At 43.8% G+C, this 11,517-nt stretch overlaps 1 protein-coding gene across 1 annotated transcript in view; it reads right to left on the reverse strand.

Annotated features, from left to right (window-relative positions):
- The window catches only part of ATF7 (activating transcription factor 7), a 140,357-nt gene extending 133,478 nt beyond the window's left edge, over positions 1-6,879 (reverse strand). Inside the window, exon 1 of the mRNA XM_081318504.1 lies at positions 6,562-6,879. The gene's annotated coding sequence lies outside the window, so the exon portion shown is untranslated. The remainder of the gene's footprint in view (positions 1-6,561) is intronic.
- Positions 6,880-11,517: the final 4,638 nt, after the last annotated feature.

The following is an 11,517-nucleotide window of genomic DNA, read 5'->3' on the forward strand; positions in this document are numbered from 1 at the left end:
CTGAACATGCTTGCAAAATCTTAGATATACCTATAATAAACTATTAGCACAGTGCAATTACACTGTTTGTTGTGGAATCATAAAGCAAAATTTAGTTATGATCCTAGCAATTATACAACCAGTGTACTTGGAATAAGCAACAGCATTCCTCAGCCACTATTTTGGGATGCCCTGTTCAAAAGTCTCAACATTCCATACCTTGTAAAATGATGGGAAAATTTTCCTTTACCTGGTCATCTTGTAAATACTTGCTCAATAAAAACTTATTTCCACAGAAGCATAATATGCTTAAGGCAGCTTGACATGCAAATATGTCTGGGAACATAATGTACTATAGAGACAGAACTGGCTGAATTAAAAGGAAGGATTCACAAAGATATATTTTCATGAATACAAAATTAATATGGATATACAAAATCAATTTTGTGTAAGATTTCATACTACAAACACATGGGAAAGTTATTTCATGTCAAACTTGCCTATTGATGGATACATAGATATGTACATGCTAGTTGTTTGTCATGATGCAGAGATAGGTTTTTGAACGCCTTCTTATGAAATCTTTATTTACTAATCCAGCCCATAAAAAAAGGGGGCTGTGACCAAAAATGGTGAGTTGTTGTGAGTACGTAGATAGGGTAATATTGGAATTTGCAGCTCATATACTTGGCCTTTATTCTAAGCCAACTCTATCCAAATATCGTTATCAAGCTCTAAAAAACTGCTAGTTTACTCATCTACTTTCAACCAGGGAAAAAATATATATGCTGTTACTCCATGGCCTGGTTACATTTTTTACACAGACGGTATGGAAGGTAAGAATCCCCTTCCTTTTCTGCTAGTACAATAGCTAAAGGCTGGCAAAGAAAGGACAACGATCTCACTTCCTCTTTAATAGCCTACTCCTGTGGTGGCGAACCTATGGCATGCCTGCCACAGGTGGCACGCAGAGCCCTTCATCTGGGTTTTATAAAACCTTTTCGCTTTAGGCCTCCGCCGCCGTGTGCAAAAAAAAAGGTTCAATCAATCAATTTCAAGTTCTTGTGGGGAAAAAAGATCTCGCAAAGTTGGAATTGATTGAATTTTTTAGTCCCACCCAGTTTGCCGTTACCACTGCAGCCACGCCCACCCAATGGGCTACACCCACCCGGCACCCAACACTACACAAGTGGGTTTGGGGTTGCAATTTGGGTACTCGGTCTCCAAAAGGTTCACCATCACTGGCCTTCTCACTTGTCTGGAGGAAGTTCTATGTGCTTTACTGCAAACCATTCCTAATTCCCATTAGCAGCCAGGTGGTTAAATATACACGACAAGCTCAGATTTTTGGCATCCAAACAAAAGTATAGTAAAAACACAATTGTTGACATCACTTACAATACTTAAAAGACAATTAGGCCAGTAGAAAAGTCTTGCATGCTCAGTTTGGGTAATAACTGTATATGTACTGAAAATAAATCTGCTCATTCTTGTATCATAATGGAAGCCTACATTTTATTCCTACCTAATAAAAATACTTTTTCTACTTACTGGGCTACAGATAACTGTGTGGACTGTTAAGTAGTTAATGCTACTTATCTTCTTTTATTCATCCAGGTGAGCATTATGTAACTTCTAGGTAGGAGCGTTGCATAATATAAGAAATATTTGATAGGTGGAACAAATATTGATATCAAGATATGGTTACCAAAAAATGTAAATCCTAAAGTTTCAGATTTTTTCCCCCAGTTGATGCAAGACAGATTTTCTTACTTGAACACTTTCTGGATAAGAGAAAGTCTAGTGGTTAAGGCACCAGGCTAGAAACTGGGAGATTGCGAGTTCAAGTCCAGCCCTAGCCATGAAAGCCAGCTGGGTGACCTTGGGCCAGTCACTTTCTCTCAGTCCAACTCACCTCACAGGGTTGTTGCTGGGGATAAAATAGGAGGGAGAAGGTATGTTGGATATGTTCGTCACCTTGAGTTATAATAAAGGTAGGATATACATAAATAAAATAAAAAGTATTTGATTCACAAAATTTGTCAGCAAGTACACCTATTAACAGTTCTGGAAATTGGAAATCTAGCTACTAAGAAGGCACTTAGGTTAGGGAAGATAATGATAAGTCACACTAAAACATAACTTTAATGGTCTGGAAGAAGGCAAAGGAAACTACTTCCATATTGCACCAAAGCAACATGGGTATGTCCATATAGTTACCAGAAGTTACCGTAGTAAACCCTGAATTTGCTGGACTTCATTTTAGCAAACTAATGGATAAAACAGGTTGATCATTTTATGTATGCCATTTAATATTTGAACTAATGGACTCTTCTTACATTATTCCCATTATTTTGTTGTTCTAATGCAGACATGTCAAACACAAGGCCCGGGGGCCGGATGCGGCCCACGAAGTGGTTTCATGTGGCCCACGAAGCCATCCTGGAAACAGTGAGGGAACAGCCCCCACTGCCTTGGCCCTGGCCCAGAGACCCTCCTTCTGCCAGAGACCCTCAGATCTGTCCCACTCCTGCCCAGGCCCCCATAGGCACCCTTGATGCGAATGATGTAGAGCTGGCCACACCCACCCAGTAGGCCATACGCACTCTAGCCACACCCACCCAGTAGGCCACACCCACCCTGGCCACACCCACCCGGCCCCCTGAGGGCAACTGCAATGCTGATGTGGTCCTCAATGAAATTGAGTTTGACACCCCTGTTCTAATGGGTCAAAACTTTACAAAAGTACACTTTCCAAGTCCTCAGACACAGCCAACATATCTACAATGTTTGATTCAGAAACAGAACTTACTTAACACTTGCTAGGAAAGCAATATATTAATTTCTACCCAAAGACAGTTCAATATATTTATCAGCCCCATTATGCCCAATGCTCTCAAACAATTCTGTCAAATCACAGTGCTACTCTATGAGGTTCTTAGCAAAAGAAGTGGCTAAGTACACAGGAAACATCTTGAATCAATCACTTTTCTTCACAATTTTCACGAGTTTTGAGTAATTTCACTTTGATTTAGCCACATTCAATGCTGCAATGTGAAAAACCTCTGACATGACATCAATATATTAAATCAACATATGCTAATACCAGGGCCAGCTGTCAAGGAAAAAATAATACTTAAGACCTGTATAGCTAATAGGGCATCGCAGAATCCTTAGCTTTCAGCCCTCTATAGTCCAGGTCAAGGACAAGGAAGACCCTGCATCTGAGCAGAATTTAGTATCTAATCTCCCTTTCCAATTGTAGAATTGAGAAATCCTCATATCTGAAAGTTTTACAGGGAGTAAGGTATTATGAAGGAGGAATTAATCATCCTAAGCCTTCCTACTCTTTTTCCATCTCCTCAATTCCCCTGCCAGTCTCCCTTTTCCCCATAGTTTGCAAATATAAGATAAGCTTAATAATATTCAGATGAAGCCCATCCCTCATTTATTTGAAGTAAAAGCTTTTGTTTTCAGTACAAGGACATAACAAGTAAGTGTCTGATGAAACACTCTACAATGTATAGTTAATAATGATAGTTTAAATTAAAATTGATTATAAATTGCTTCATGTAACTTCAGTCAGCAAAGGAACTTGTCATGTTAAAATACAATATTACAATATTTCTCAATTTTGACAATTTTTATTCCTTATCAATTTGTTTCCCATGAAGAAACATGGGTTTAACATAACCACTAACATATGAAGTTGCAGGACAAAAAGTAATGTTAATTCAATGACTGAAAGGTTAGCCTGTAAATCCATAATTCAAATGTTGTATTAACTGAAACTTGACCATGCAGCTATAGGGAACCACTATTCTTCATTTTCCGAATAGCTATTCAGACTAGATTAGAATACTTCCCATACTGCTGTTGTCGCTAAGGTTCTGTGTGAAGCATCTGGAGCTCTTAAAATAAGCCACACAAATATCATGTATTATTCTAAGCAAAACAAGCTGCAATTACTGCTACTGAAATGAAAGCACTTGCAAGCAAGATAGTGGGGTAAGTGCATATCTTGGACTTTTTTTTTACAAAGCATCTTTTGTATCATTGTGGATACCGTAAGCTCTTGCTAAATCTGGTATGCATATTAAAATATATATTTCCAAATATTATACTGGTCGGCCTTGACTTACAACCATTCATTTAGCTAGTGTTCATAGTTACAATAGCCCTGAAATACGTGCTTTATAGTTATGAACCTGGCAGCGTCTCCAGGGTCATGTGATCAAAATTCAGGTGCTTGACAACTGGCATGTATTTACAATGTTTGCACTATCCCAGGGTCATATAATCATCATTTGCAACCTTGCCAGCTGGTTTCCAACAAGCAAAGTCAACAGTGGAAGCCAGATTCACCAAATGACCTCAGGATTCATGTAAATCCTGAAGTGATCTGCTTAACAACCACAGCAAAAAAGGTCATGAAATCTGGCACAACTCATTTAACCACCGCATTGCTTAAATTCTGGTCCCAATTGTGTTCATAAGTCAAGGACTCTCTGTATAGTATTTTTAGCTCCAACCTAGTCTACCACTGCCCCAGTTAGATTCAGATAAACTAATCAATCAACTGAAGTTAGTGCTTTAATACAATCTGATGGTGTGAAATAAGCATGCTATGTTGCGGGGAAAAATGATGAAGCCAATCAGAAAGAATAATCTACTTCCAACATTCCTTAAAAGAAAATAATGTCTGCACCCAACTCAAGGGGCTGACAAAGATGCAATTAATGTTCCCAAATGGACACTATCTTTTCCATGATGATTCTAGCTGGAGTTGCTGGGCTGCTGCCAAAGAACAGATCTTTGTGGTCCCAATGATGTCAATTTCAATTAACTGGCTGACACGGCAAAGCAGCAACCATCAACCCTCTATGCTGTCACAACCATGTTTATCCATTCCACTAGAGTAGACTGCCTTACTGGCACCTACCATGATGCAGGCATCATTTCCTCCTCCCCATTCAAAATTGGCAAGTGAATGTTATTTTTAAAAAGTAGTGATCACCGCTTATTTGCCAGCCCTACTCCTTTATATACTGTAGTAGTAGTAGTAGTAGTAGTAGTAGTAGTAGTAGTGAGATAAGAAAAAGTAAGGAGCAACAGCTCAAAAGACACCTGTCATGGTGGACAGAGCTACTTAGCTATTGTACAATCTAAAAAGAAGATTTTAGTTTACAGCAATTTCCCACAGCAACAACTATTCTTGACTATCAGTTCAGGTGAGCAAACATTTGCTATCTTCTAGTCATTTATCCTATCCCCTTAAACAGTTCAGGAGCATCACTCTGCTAGTGATGTGAGGTCTTTCTCTTACTGGGCAATCTCATTTGATGGGGCTGAAGAAGGGTTATGGGATGCAGATGCCTCTATAGTTATTATATAACAGCACCAGCAGAGTAGCACCATTTTTAGGGTGGGGAGCACCTCCTATAGCAACATAAGCAACACTCGTCCTTTTCAGCTTGTTGAAAAGCAAAACTGCAGTACTTCCAGAAGAAGCCATCTCTGTACACGTTTCCCATTCCTAACCCATTACGTTTTGCATTATAGACACCCCATACCCTCTCAAAAGGGTTGGACATTCACATGGAAATGGATATTTCGTGGACAAGCCAATAATCACAGGAGCAGCAACTGCTATTCACTTGATTCCCTCTGGGCAATCCGGCAACTTCTCCATCAGCTACACTGCCCAGTAAGGCAAAGAGAAGATGGGAGACTTGCTACCCTTAATTTCTACTTCACAGGTGTGTCAAAAGAAACTTGCAGTTGCGTTCTCTGCATCTGCTTGGGCACCAAAGATGGAAGTTTTCCCCGAGTGAGCTAGGAGGGCTTTCCAAAGCTTATTCGCTGACTCTGCAGCATCTTTTAAGCCCCGATCGAGTCACCCTTGTTGTTTTAGTATACTGTACAACAACCTCCAATATGCTTGCTTTTTTTCTTTTGATGGGGGGGCTTTCTCTATTGGGACGTGTATTTCCCACTAAGTCTTTGCAAGAACTGTAATCGTCTCAGATCAGTAACAGCACCCAGGTTTCCTTCCTTCAGGATGATGCTGTTTTGCCTCTCATAAACCTCAGCCCCCGGACTCTTTTTTTCATTCCCAGCCGTTTCAACCACATATGTATGTGTGTGTATACACACACGCACATATAGGTACGTACACACATGCACACCTATCCATACACGTGTGCGAGAAGCACCCTTGGGCCACCCACCCAGGCTGCTCCGAACTCTCTCCTTCTCGCACGCCCATCACTCCGACTCCTGGCCGCGCGCCCCTCCTCCTGGCCACCGCCCGGGCCCCTTTCTCCGAGCTTCCTCACAGCCCCTTAAAAGTCCCGCCCACATCCAGGCAAGCGGGCGGGCTCTCGCTCCAGCTTCACGCTCTGATTAGCCGACTGGCCCACCACTCGTCCCGACCGCGGCGCTAATTGAGGCGGCTGAGCTGCCAATCACCGCCAGGCGGAACCCCATCTCGCAAAGTCTTGGAGGAGTTAGGCTTTTCTTGCGGGGAGGAAGAGGCGAGAACGGGTGCGGGAAGCTGAGAGAAGCAACGGAGACACTCACCTCGGGAGCGGAAAAGGGAGGGAAAGTGACCGAGTTCCCTTCCCCTCGAGTCCCCCGGGCCCCTCCGCCTGGCGCCGACACTTAACGGGACTCTCCCCGCTCTCGAGCAGCAGCCCCCAAGTCTCGCTGTGTTGGATTGCTGCGGGGGCCCCCCCTCCCCGCTTTCTGAGCATCCGAGATCCTCGCGAGATTTGGTGAGGAGGCGGGGTTACCGCATGGCAAAGCCAATGAAGGAGGCGGGTGGGAGGAATTAGGGAAAACAGAAGGCGGTGCTGAGGGGCGTCGCGGTGGCTGAGGGATCAGTTGGTGGGTGGTGGATGCTGCTTCTCGCCGCTTAGTGCCCAGCGTGGGAAGAGCGCGCGGGCGCAATGTGCGCGCGAGGTACGCCAGTAGACTTCGGGCTAGCTAGGGCCCTCGAGACGTAGTTATTCCCGCGTCCTCCTCCAACCTGGCGCCCTCCGGAGGCTGGCTGGGAAAGTATTTACTATTTTTAATATTTTATTTAATGTTTAATATTTATTTAGATTTATATACCGCCCTTTCCCGAAGGACTCGGGGCGGTTTACAGGGTATTTAAAAGAAAATCAATACAAACGTTAAAACAAATTAAAAAAGATTAAATAAAACCCTGAGAAAAAATAAAAACCCAGTTAAAATTAAAAATTAAAAAAATTCTCAGCCTGGGCCAGAGAGCTCGAAGAGCCAGGTCTTCAGGTCCCGGTGGAATGAACGGAGGTCGGGGGGGCAGTCCTAAGCTCCGCAGGCAGCTGGTTCCACAGGGCAGGCGCCCCCACTGAGAAGGCCCTATCCCTGGGTGTTACCCACCGGCAATCTTTTACCGGCGGCACCCTGAGAAGACCCTCCCTGTGGGAGCGCATTGGACGAAGGGAGCATGATGCTGGCAGCAGGTGTTCCCTCAAATATCCCGGACCCAAGCCATTTAGGGCTTTATAGGTCATTACCAGCACCTTGAATCTCACCCGGAGGGCAACCGGAAGCCAATGCAGCTCATGGAGTAGAGGTGTTACATGGGAGTATCGGGAGACCCCCCATCACGACTCGCGCGGCTGCATTCTGCACCAGCTGAAGCCTCCGGGTGGTCCTCAAGGGCAGCCCCATGTAGAGAGCGTTGCAGTAGTCTAAACGGGAGGTCACGAGCGCATGAGTGACTGTGCGTAGGGCATCTCGGTCCAGGTAGGGTCGCAACTGGCGCACCAGGCGAACCTGGGCAAAAGCCCCCCTGGTCACGGCTCCTATATGATCTTCAAAAGTGAGCGGTGAATCCAGGAGGACGCCCAAGTTGTGAGCCCTATCAACGGGGGGGGTAACACCTCACCCCCCATCGTTAAAGATGGAATAGCCTGGTTGATCCAAGATGCCGGTATGCACAGCCACTCAGTCTTGGCAGGATTGAGACGAAGCCTGTTTCTCCCCATCCAGACCTGGACCGCTTCCAGGCAACGGGACATCACGGCGAGGGCATCGCTGGGTTGGTTTGGGGTGGAGAAAAAAAGTTGGGTATCATCAGCGTACTGATGATACCCCACCCCAAAACTACGAATGATCTCGCCCAGCGGTTTCATATAGATGTTGAACAGGAGGGGCGTGAGAACCGACCCCTGAGGAACTCCACAAACGAGAGGCCTCGGAGCGGACCTCTGCCCTCCCGTCAACACCAACTGCAAGCGTCCCAGGAGATAGGAGGAGAACCACCGCAAAACAGTGCCTCCCACACCCAACCCCCTGAGACGCCGCAGTAGGATACCATGGTCGATGGTATCGAAAGCCGCTGAGAGATCTAATAGGACTAGGACAGAGGAACAACCCTTGTCCCGAGCCCGCCAGAGATCATTCACCAGCGCGACCAATGCCGTCTCCGTGCTGTGCCCAGGCCTGAAACCCAATTGGTACGGGTCCAGATAATCAGTTTCATCCAGGAACAGAGGAAGCTGATGGGCCACCACACTCTCAACAACCTTCGCCAGAAAGCGGAGGCTGGAGACCTCGTATTGTCCTCGTATTTATTTATTTATTAGATTTATATGCCGCCCTTCTCCCGAGGGACTCAGGGCGGTGTACAGGGCAATTAAAATATAACATACAAAAGTTAAAAAATAGATTAATAGTATGCCAGCTGAAAGACGGTAAGTTTAGGGAAGGTTGATTTAAGTCATTCTCTTTTCCACCCAGTGCACAGAAGAATGGTAGAAGGCCGTAGCGTGGACTAAATATGACCGTATTCCCAATGCATTTAATCAATAAATCTCTTGAGTAGCCTTATTTCCAGGTAACAAAGTTACAGCTGCAGGATTGGAGGAATTGTCATAATTAAAGATAATCAACTGCCCTGTGCCATTGCCCATGTAATAATAATAATAATAATAATAATAATAATAATAATAATAATAATAATAATAATAATAATAGTTGGAAGGGACCTTGGAGGTCATCTAGTCCAACCCCCTGCTCAGCCAGGAAACCCTATACCATTTCGGACAAATGGCTGTCCAGTCTCTTCTTAAAAACTTCCAGTGTTGGAGCATTCACCACTTCTGGAGGCAGGTTGTTCCACTGGTTAATTGTTCTAACTGTCAGGAAGTTTCTCCTTAGTTCTAAGGTTGCTTCTTTCCTTGATGTTTTTTTGTTAACCCCACAGCAGATTCTTGTATCTAATCAAACGTGGCTAATCTGGAAAAGGCCAAGTAGAATCAAAACTAATACTTGGATGGGAGGCCATCAGGAGAAGGACCTTACAGAAGAAGGCAGTAATCCATTAATATAGCGTTGCCAAGAAAAGCAAAATGGCTGTCTGAGGAAGCTTTGCAAATAGCTAAGGAAAGGAGGGAAGCGAAAGGCAAGGGAGAAAAACATAGATATGCCCAATTGAATGCAGAATTCCAGAGAATAGCTAGAAGAGATAAGAATGCCTTCTTAAATGAACAGTGCAAAGAAATAGAAGAAAACAATAGAATAGGGAGGACCAGAGATCTTTTCAAGAAAATTGGAGAGATGAAGGGAACGTTTAATGCAAAAATGGGCATGATAAAGGACCAAAATGGCAGGGACCTAACAGAGGCAGAAGAGATTAAGAAGAGGTGGCAAAATTACACAGAAGAACTATACAAGAATGAGCTTAATGTCCCTGATAATCACAATGAGGTGGTCACTGACCTCGAGCCAGACATCCTAGAATGTGAAGTGAAGTGGGCCTTAGAAAAGCTGAGCAACAACAAAGCTAGTGGAGGTGACAGTATTCCAGCTGAGCTATTCAAAATCTTAAAAGACAGTGCAGTAAAAGTGCTACACTCAATTTGCCAGCAAATTTGGAAAACTCAACAGTGGCCACAGGATTGGAAAAGATCAGTTTACATTCCAATTCCAAAGAAAGGCAGTGCCAAAGAATGTTCAAACTATCGCACCATTGCACTCATTTCTCATGCTAGTAAAGTCATGCTTAAAATCCTACAAGCTAGACTTCAGCAGTATGTGGATCGAGAACTACCAGAAGTACAGGCAGGATTTCGAAGAGGCAGAGGAACTAGAGATCAAATTGCCAACATACGCTGGATCATGGAGAAAGCTAGGGAGTTCCAGAAAAACATCTACTTCTGCTTCATTGACTATGCTAAAGCCTTTGATTGTGTGGATCATAACAAACTGTGGCAAGTTCTTAAAGAGATGGGAGTACCAGACCATCTTATTTGTCTCTTGAGAAACCTATATGCGGGCCAAGAAGCAACAGTGAGAACTGGACACGGAACCACTGATTGGTTCAAAATTGGGAAAGGAGTCCGGCAAGGCTGTATACTGTCGCCCTGCCTATTTAACTTATATGCAGAGCACATCATGAGAAAGGCAGGGCTAGATGAATCAAAAGTTGGAATTAAGATTGCCGGAAGAAATATCAACAACCTAAGATACGCAGATGATACCACTCTAATGGCAGAAAGTGAAGAAGAACTAAAGAGCCTCTTGTTGCGGGTGAAGAAGGAGAGTGCAAAACTTGGGTTGAAACTTAACATTAAGAAAACCAAGATCATGGCATCTGGCCCTCTCAATTCCTGGCAAATAGATGGGGAAGAAATGGAGGTAGTGACAGATTTTATTTTCCTGGGCTCCAAGATCACTGCAGATGGGGACTGTAGCCAAGAAATTAAAAGACGCTTGCTCCTGGGGAGGAAAGCCATGACAAATCTAGACAGCACACTAAAAAGCAGAGACATCACCCTGTCAACAAAAGTGCGTATAGTCAAGGCTATGGTCTTCCCAGTTGCAATGTATGGCAGTGAAAGTTGGACCATAAGAAAGGCTGAGCGCCAAAGAATTGAGGCCTTTGAACTATGGTGCTGGAGAAGACTCCTGCGAGTCCCTTGGACTGCAAGGCGATCAAACCGGTCAGTCCTAGAGGAGATCAATCCTGACTGCTCTTTAGAAGGCCAGATCCTGAAGCTAAAACTCAAATACTTTGGCCACCTAATGAGAAGGAAGGACTCACTGGAGAAAAGCCTAATGCTGGGAAAGATCGAGGGCAATAGAAGAAGGGGACGACAGAGAATGAGGTGGCTGGATGGAGTCACTGAAGCAGTAGGCGTGAGCTTAAATGGACTCCAGAAGATGGTAGAGGACAGAAAGGCCTGGAGGAATGTTGTCCATAGGGTCGCGATGGGTCGGACACGACTTCGCAGCTAACAACAACAACAAAGAAAACTACCAGAGGCTGAATTTGATTGAAGGAAGTCTTTTCCTTTATCTCTTCTTTATTAAAATTCTTCAAGGTTCTGCTGCTTTAACTTGGATTTAAGGGCCAAATTTTTTCTCTGATAAAAGCAGGCTTTACAACTATCAAGATGAGACAGTTTCTATAAAAGGATCCAATTATCACAGAGACTGTAGAATTATATCCCTCAGATATTAACTATGATCAAAAGTATAAATCAGCTATAAATCAGTCAATAG

This window comes from Vipera berus (genome assembly GCF_964194415.1).
Source record: "Vipera berus genome assembly, chromosome: 2".
Lineage (NCBI taxonomy): Eukaryota > Metazoa > Chordata > Lepidosauria > Squamata > Viperidae > Vipera > Vipera berus.